This window comes from Meles meles, chromosome 14 (assembly GCF_922984935.1).
Source record: "Meles meles chromosome 14, mMelMel3.1 paternal haplotype, whole genome shotgun sequence".
In the NCBI taxonomy this organism is placed as follows: domain Eukaryota; kingdom Metazoa; phylum Chordata; class Mammalia; order Carnivora; family Mustelidae; genus Meles; species Meles meles.
The window spans coordinates 47,041,171-47,049,472 of NC_060079.1; positions in this window are offsets into that span (position 1 = coordinate 47,041,171).

An 8,302-nucleotide genomic window follows, 5' to 3' on the forward strand; every position below is an offset into this window, starting at 1 on the left:
TATTACCAAGAAAATTATGACTATGTGTCAAAACACATCCAGACTCTGATTTCTTACCACCACTTGCCCTGCCACAATCCTGGTCCAAGCCACTGTCATTCTTAGTCCGAATTATTTAATAGCTTCATAACCGTTTTACAGGTTCTTGTCCCCACTCTTCTCTAGTGTATTCCCCAACAAAGCAGCCAGAGAAATTGTTTTAAAAAAATAGTATTGTGACTTATATATTAGTTTTGTCTGACTTCATTACCACTTAAGGCAAGAATTCTGACCATATTATTCATTTATGTTTCTGTAGCACATGGAATGATGCCCAGTATATGATAAGTATTAAATCAATCAATGAATCAATGTGTTGAATGAATGACTGGGATCATTGCTTAATGATGGAATTTCATAACTATTAGATTTATTAACTACTTTTAAAGGAAAATAGGCAAGTTAGGGCAATTTCTTAACTTCTATCAACTTTGAAACCAATTTAATCCCTGGATACAGGAATTATCAGAAGAGAAACCCAATTATATATTTATGTGAAGAAATATTTTTTTCAAAGAGTATTCTCTACCCACAAATTACTAAAAATTATTATTCTATACCCATAACTTTTGTCTTCAAAATATTCAGTAAACTGCTATGTGATTCCAGAGAGTGTTTTAGCAGATGACCACTTCCCCTGTGACTATTTTCAGTATGCTACAGATGTGCTTCTAAGCAGTGCATTATAAATGGATCCTGATTAGGACACAAAGGAACATTCAAGGATATATACTTATTCCCTGAAAAGTCATGTGATTTATAAGGTTAACTCAAAACCTGTACCATCTGTGACAAAGAAGCAGTATAGAGGACATTGTGTCTTCTGCTTCTTCTACTGGCCTCTAGATGGCTCTACAGTGCTGAATCCATTTTCTATTCCTACTCCTCTAGCCACAGAGGAAATTGTGACAGGTTTTATTTAGAGTATCTTTAGATCTCATTTCCTCCCAAATGGCATACATTTGTATAAAGAAAGCCAACTTTTGATGGTCTTTAAGAATAAAGTTATGTCAGTTTTTCACCATTAACTGCATTCTCAAGACCTTCAAAAATGCCTACACACCTGTGTAGTAATAGTGATAATGTACTGTGTCTGTAAAAAACAGGTGTCTTACTGGGTGTGATGCCAAAACAATGAACACTGTTATGCTGTAAATAAACAAATAAAAACAAAACAAAAACAAACAAACAAACAAACAAAAAAACCAGGTGTCTTCCACACAGTTCTGGCAGATTTACTTCCAATTTTAATATGAACCTGTGCTATCAAGGGATGTCCTTTGAGTCATGTCATCATACTGGATGCTACAAAGACTGGTATGCACAGCTAATTTCATGGGGAAGCAGAATAAAATCAGGGTGAGCCTGAAAGAAAACTCTTTTCCAGCTTTATTTGCACTTTCCAGAAATTATGGTGTCATTCTCCCTACACCAATATAGAATGCTACCTCAAAATTGGTCGAGGGGAAAAAACCTGGATGGTCTTGTGACAAGAACCTTTTAAATAACTGTTAGTCCATTTTCTCATCCCTGTTGTAATTAAAAACAGGTATTCAGTTCATATCCATATACATAACAACTTAGCTTCTTATACATTAAAAAAGATTAGGACTTCATTTCTCAAAACATGAGACTGTGGTGAGACATATACTTAAGGCTTAGTGCATTTTCCCTGAAACCTGTCCAGGATAAGAAATAATATTTTGTATTTTCTTCAAAAAATAATAATGGCTACTCCTTTAATATTTTTCATAGAATTGTGGGGATACATAGAATATTGATTCAATAAAACCAAATAAAAGCTTAAAATTATTTAAGCCTTAATTTTTCACTGGAAATTGTAATCTAAAACCAAAACCAAACAAAAAAACAGACTTGTAGTGAGAAATTTTCTTGAACAGATCCCGATTCTTCTCTCTTACAGAAACATGTCAGGTTGCCCTTGGCTCAACTCAGAAATTTTTCCTTTGTCGTTATCCTACTTGGGCTCATCTGAAATGATGCTGGAAAATACACTTTCCTGGCCAATCTGACTTTGAAGATGTTCTCTTTCTCATGGTTTGTTGGCCTGAAAGCTCATTTATAGCTCAAAGATTTAAAGGTATTTTTTAGTCTCTGTTCATTGTTTCTTTGGTAATATAATTTATTTTTTAATAGGTTTTTGATTTATTCACTTCTAGTCAGTTCCTGGCACAAGTAATTGCTCTCAAAGTTTTTCTTCTTAATATGGTTCTTAAATCCATCTGATTCCTTTCTTTCATATCCTCATGCTTCTCAACTAGCCTGATGTGGCTACCCTGAGTCCAAGAGTTTTACGTGGGAAGGTTATATCTTACTGTCTTCTTTGACTTCTGTCACTTCTTCTAACTGAAAGTTTTATGGGGCCTTCATCATTGAATATATTTTAAAAAGTCTACCAAAAAGCAGTGAAGTTTCCCAAATTTGCAAAATTCTGAATTTATGTAGTTTTTTTTTTTTTTTGCATTTTTGCTTGCAGACTGGTTCATTTCTATCTCACAAAGCCTGCTAAGCATAGCCACTAATAAGTAAAACACTACTAACATGTCTTTGAAACATTTCTCTAAAGCTAAAATCAGCATGTGCCTTGCCTCACAAGTGATTGCAGTTGCCCCTTTTATCATATGTGTTGCCACTATACAACATGTACCATGTTCCAGTCCTTGATATTGATTTAATTATTCCCTATGACCTCACTCCTAATTAAGTAACAAATACTTTTTAGGGTTTTTATATAAGTATACCTGTCTTTTGATACCAACTTATGTTTTGAGGTAAGTAATGCTTACGAAGAAAATTAGAAAGAAAAAAGCCCCTAATTCTCATTTTTTTATGCCCTCCCCAAAGCTTGTCACTAATATAAAATTTAAGGCAGGTTCTTCTTTTTCTTCTACCTATGTCTTCTAGAGTAAGTTGCTTTCAAGATCTCTCTAGCAGGGGAAGTACAGATAATTCCACGGAATGATTTTTAAGAGCTATGACTGGGAATGACATTAATTATTCCTATCCAAATCAAATGAACCAAAACTTGGTCTTATGGGATCAGTTCCAAAGCAAGGAGTCTGAGAAATGTAGATGAGTACATGGATTGTTGGTGAAGGCTAGAAATGTTTGCCACAGTGGTTAATTTATGAAAGAGAAAAACAGTTGTAGATAAAGGTGAAAGGTAAATTTATTTTTGTAAACGATGATTGTAATTTGCCTTTGAGATGCAAGAAGAGGTTAAAACAAAAAGATGAACAGAAGTTTGAACTAAAAAACAAACAAACAAGTTGCTTTAGGACACGTAAGTCTGAACAGCCTTCATAGACTCTTCATAGATTCATAACCTTACAGTGACAAATGCATATGAAATATAAGGGATTCTTAAGACCTCAGAATGATAAGAAAAACTGTCTTGAAAGTACAGCAAGCTAAACAACTCATATACCAAAACTTGGAAGAAAAAACTATTTCAAAAATATAAATGTTAAAGTTGGCAAGATTTTATGAGCTACAAGTAATATAATTTAAAAAATGTACCCAATATATTTAAGAAAATATATTTCTTTGTTTAGAAATCATTTGGAGAACAATTTCAACAGTAATTTTGAAAAAAATAATGTTTCACTATTTTACAGATGGTAAAGTCAGTATATTTAGGAAAATTTAATAAAAACTTTAAATTTCATTTTAGAAGACCATAATCTTGTTTGAGAATTAAAAAAAAAATTCCTCAAAAAGAAAAAAAAATACAGAGGCACCTGGGTAGCCCAGTTGGTTAAGCATCTGTCTTCCGTCCGCCCAGATCATGATCCCAGGGTCCTGGGATGGAGCTCAGGATCAAGATCCTCGCTCAGCAGGGAGCCTGCTTCTCCCCCTCCCTCTGCCTGCCGCTCCCCCTGCTTGTGTTCTCTCTGTCAAATAAATAAAATATTAAAAAAAAAAGCAAAAAATATATACTTATTGCTAATGACAAATGAAAGTCTTCTATGCTACTATATAATAATCTGAAGGTACTATACATGTACAAATGCATATATTTTTATGTTAGAAATGTTAAAAAATTTAGTTGTAAAAGTTACACATTTAAAAAATATTTTTTACAATTATTCTGTTGCTCTATGAAAAAGAAATGATCTTGTAAGAATATAAGAGAGATGAAAAAAATTATACTCAATCTAGTTTAGGGATATTTGTAAATGTTATTCATATATCCAAGACTAACTTTTTAAAGAAAGGCACCAAGAAAACTGAACTTTGCTATGAAGTAGAGATTGCTGAGCAGTAACTTGCAGATCACGTGTCATCTATCACCTTCTAGAAGGATATTTTGACATGGAGTTTAATTTGAGACATCAGTTACCATCTTTAAAAACCCCACAGTGCTTGTTTTCTACCATCCCTTTTTATCAATTGTCAGAAATGAAACTAACCCAAAGTGTTTTTATCACCTGCAATTTCAAAAATGTTTATCTACCAAACTCAAATATGCATATGGATCTCTCTGACTTGCCTAAGAAAGAATTTTTGTTATTAAAAGGTAGCCCAACATTTATTTCTCAGTTAAGCTGTAAGAATAAATACAATAGCCCTTAGCTATTTCAGACAATATGGAGAATGTGACAGATGATATTTTCTAGAGCATGACTAGAAAGGGAAGATGAAAAAAGCTTATATACAAGACCAGGAATGATATTTAAAAGAATTGAGGACAGACCATAATTTTTGCCTTTGAAAATAAAAAAAAAGTTTAATTCTAATAAAAGTGGCATTGTGCTATATTACCTAATAAATTAGAATTTATGGATTGAATGTAGATAAAAAATGGATTCATCAAAAAATACACATAGTTTCAAAAATTCAACTCATATTTGGAATTTTAATTAGGAGTAAGGGAATTCTAAGTCTGTCAAATACTACATAATATTTTACAGAGGGGGTTTGTTTAAGCTAATTTTGAAAGGAGAGGAAACCTATATAAATTCATTTTGAAAACTCAGACATGAGCTTTATGTTTCTCCAGGTAAAACTGATATTAGGACGCTGCAGGAAAGTTTTTATTCAAAACACATACATAAGTGATAATGATCTTATATTAATTTATGGGAATTTTCCAATAGTTTAGAAATCACTGTATTCCTGAAATAATAAGTTACATAATATACAACTACACAGTTACTTGATTTATGTTAATATAAAAGATTAATGGCCACTGTGCCAAGATAATCAAAATTGTTCTTCTCATATTTCTATAGTGATGCCACATTTCTTAAGCATATCAATATAACCCATTCAAGTGGAAAATAAGCCATCCAGTAGCAGTAATTTGTATTCAGAATTTCTTTAAAATTCCAACAGTGAGACAGACTTCCAAGAAACAAATTAGAGAACACATGAAACATTAAGTTTATCATTCCTTCATCACCACAAACATTATTAAATGCCTATTTACACATGTGTAGGATAGGATTCTGAAATTCTATTGCTTGATATATTACAGGAATACCACAGAAAACAATAAATCACTGGATTATGACATATGAGACCAAGTAACTGTCAGTGCTTCTTCTAATCAGCACTATAGCGTATAGTTTATGGTAAATCACCTAATCCCTTGAGACAGACTACAAAACGATTGGCTCATATAAAAAATTATTATTTTATGACTCCTGACTCTCTTACAGATAATTTATAATATATACATACTAAAAAATTGTTATGCAAAAATTAATAATTTGAAGTACCTACATCTAGGTCAACTGATTAACTTAAATGCATTTTATGCAATACCAAAAGAATCATATTTAACAAAATAGTTATAGCTTTCCTTCTTAATATTGCAGTATTTATTTATTTATTTATTTATTTATCTATTTATTTTAGTATATGTGCTGCCGAAGTGAGCACAATATTGAAGCTTCATTTATGTTGTGTTGATATAGAGGCATTAAAAGGACAACACAGAGTAGAGGTTAACAGTATGGAATGGGGAGCTGAGGCAACTAGGTTTGAATCCCAGCTCTGATACTTATTAGCTGTACTATCTTGAGAAAGTTATTTAACCTGTATCTTAGAGTTTTTCCACCTGTGAAATAGTAATAATAAGAGTGGCTCAGTCAGTTAAACAGCTGCCTTCAGGGGCGCCTGGGTGGCTCAGTGGATTAAGCCGCTGCCTTCGGCTCAGGTCATGATCTCAGGGTCCTGGGATCGAGCCCCGCATCGGGCTCTCTGCTCCGCGAGAAGCCTGCTTCCTCCTCTCTCTCTGCCTGCCTCTCTACGTACTTGTGATCTCTCTGTCAAATAAATAAATAAAATCTTAAAAAAAAAAAAGAGTACTTAACTCACAGTGTTGATGTAAATAGTAAATAATATATCCTACTGGGGTTTGTGCTGAGTGTTGTTTCTATTATCACATGCATTTCCCCACATTATTAAGGGTTACTTTAAAAAATGGTTTTTATCTTAAATAATTATGTATTTAAGGAAATTTTCAATGTTCTTTAATAGAAGTAGACCAATGCATACTTAGTGCTTTTTTTTTCTATTCCAAAAAGCCTAGATTATGGAATCATGTAAGTGAATTTTAGAATGTCTAATTAATGTAAGTTCCATTTATTTTTTACTTTTTTTGCCCTCCATATCTAGAGAATGCTGTGCAAATAGTATTCATACTGTGAATACTTACTAATGTTTATTGTATTGCATTTATTTCAGTTGAAAATTTCTATATAAAGTAGCTGAGGATTAGATTTATGCATTTTGACAAAGTATACAGGGATTCTGAAACTTCCTCTAAGTTAGATAAATCAGATAATATGGAATAAAATTATCTGCTACTAACCTAACTCATTCACAACCAGATACAAAATACAAAAGCCTATTTCAGTGGAGCTGACAAAGAGGAATGTAGTGGAAATGGCTGCCATTCTTTGCCTTGTAGTCTCTGGATGACTTTATTTTTTTTTTCTGTATTTTTATTTTTTTAATTTTTTAAAATTTATTTATTTTTTTCAGCATAACAGTATTCATTGTTTTTGCACAACACCCAGTGCTCCATGCAATACGTGCCCTCCCTATTACCCACCACCTGTTCCCCCAACCTCCCACCCCCGCCCCTTCAAAACCCTCAGGTTGTTTTTCAGAGTCCATAGTCTCTTATGGTTTGTCTTCCCTTCCAATTTTTTTTTTTTTTTTATAAACATATAATGTATTTTTATCCCCAGGGGTACAGGTCTGTGAATTGCCAGGTTTACACACTTCACAGCACTCACCATAGCACATACCCTCCCCAATGTCCATAACCCCCTCCCCTCTCCCAACCCCACCTCCCCCAAGCAACCCCCAGTTTGTTTTGTGAGATTAAGAGTCATTTATGGTTTGTCTCCCTCCCAATCCCATCTTGTTTCATTTATTCTTCTCCTATCCCCCTAACCCCCCATGTTGCATCTCCATGTCCTCATATCAGGGAGATCATATGATAGTTGTCTTTTTCCGATTGACTTATTTCACTAAACATGATACCCTCTAGTTCCATCCACGTCGTCACAAATAGATGAGGTGGTAATGACTTATTCTGGACCATGGCTTCTGTGCTTTAGCTATTTGTTCAAGAGAAACACTGAGTAAATGAATTGGATCTTAAAGCATCGTATAAGAAAGTTTTATCTATGTCACAGCAGCCTCTGTTTTTCTATGTCTTTTTCAAGAATGTCAACCATAGTGAGCAACTATTACTGATTAAAAGTTTCTCTGTTTTTACATATGTCCTAAAATAAGCAGAGGCTAACAATAGTGACTACTGTTTTATAAATCTTGAAAAGACTAGTGGAAAAAGAATAAGTAAAAATAAAAATGTCAAATATTGAATTGCCCCATTACATCCCCTTTTCTGTACCTGGAGATAGGACATATAATTTCACTAATTTTCATTTGGAAATGTGGACTCCCTAAGATACTGGAGCTTGATATATAAAGAGTATGTCAAAACTGATTCTGCATGTTACGCATGTTGTAATGTCAATCTGAATATATTTAGCTACGCTCAAGACAGTCTAGTCTGAGTATGGACACACATTCTCTTTAGAATTTCACTAAATACTTTTATTTTAAGGGTAATCATTTCCTTGATCATCCATTTCCTGGGAGAGTTCTCCAAATGAGAACATGTAAGATTATTTTAGGTTGACAGCTCTCCAGTGGCAGCTTACTTAAACCAGTAATAAGCTCATTAAATCTAAAGATTTCATAGAAACTGTGATAAGAG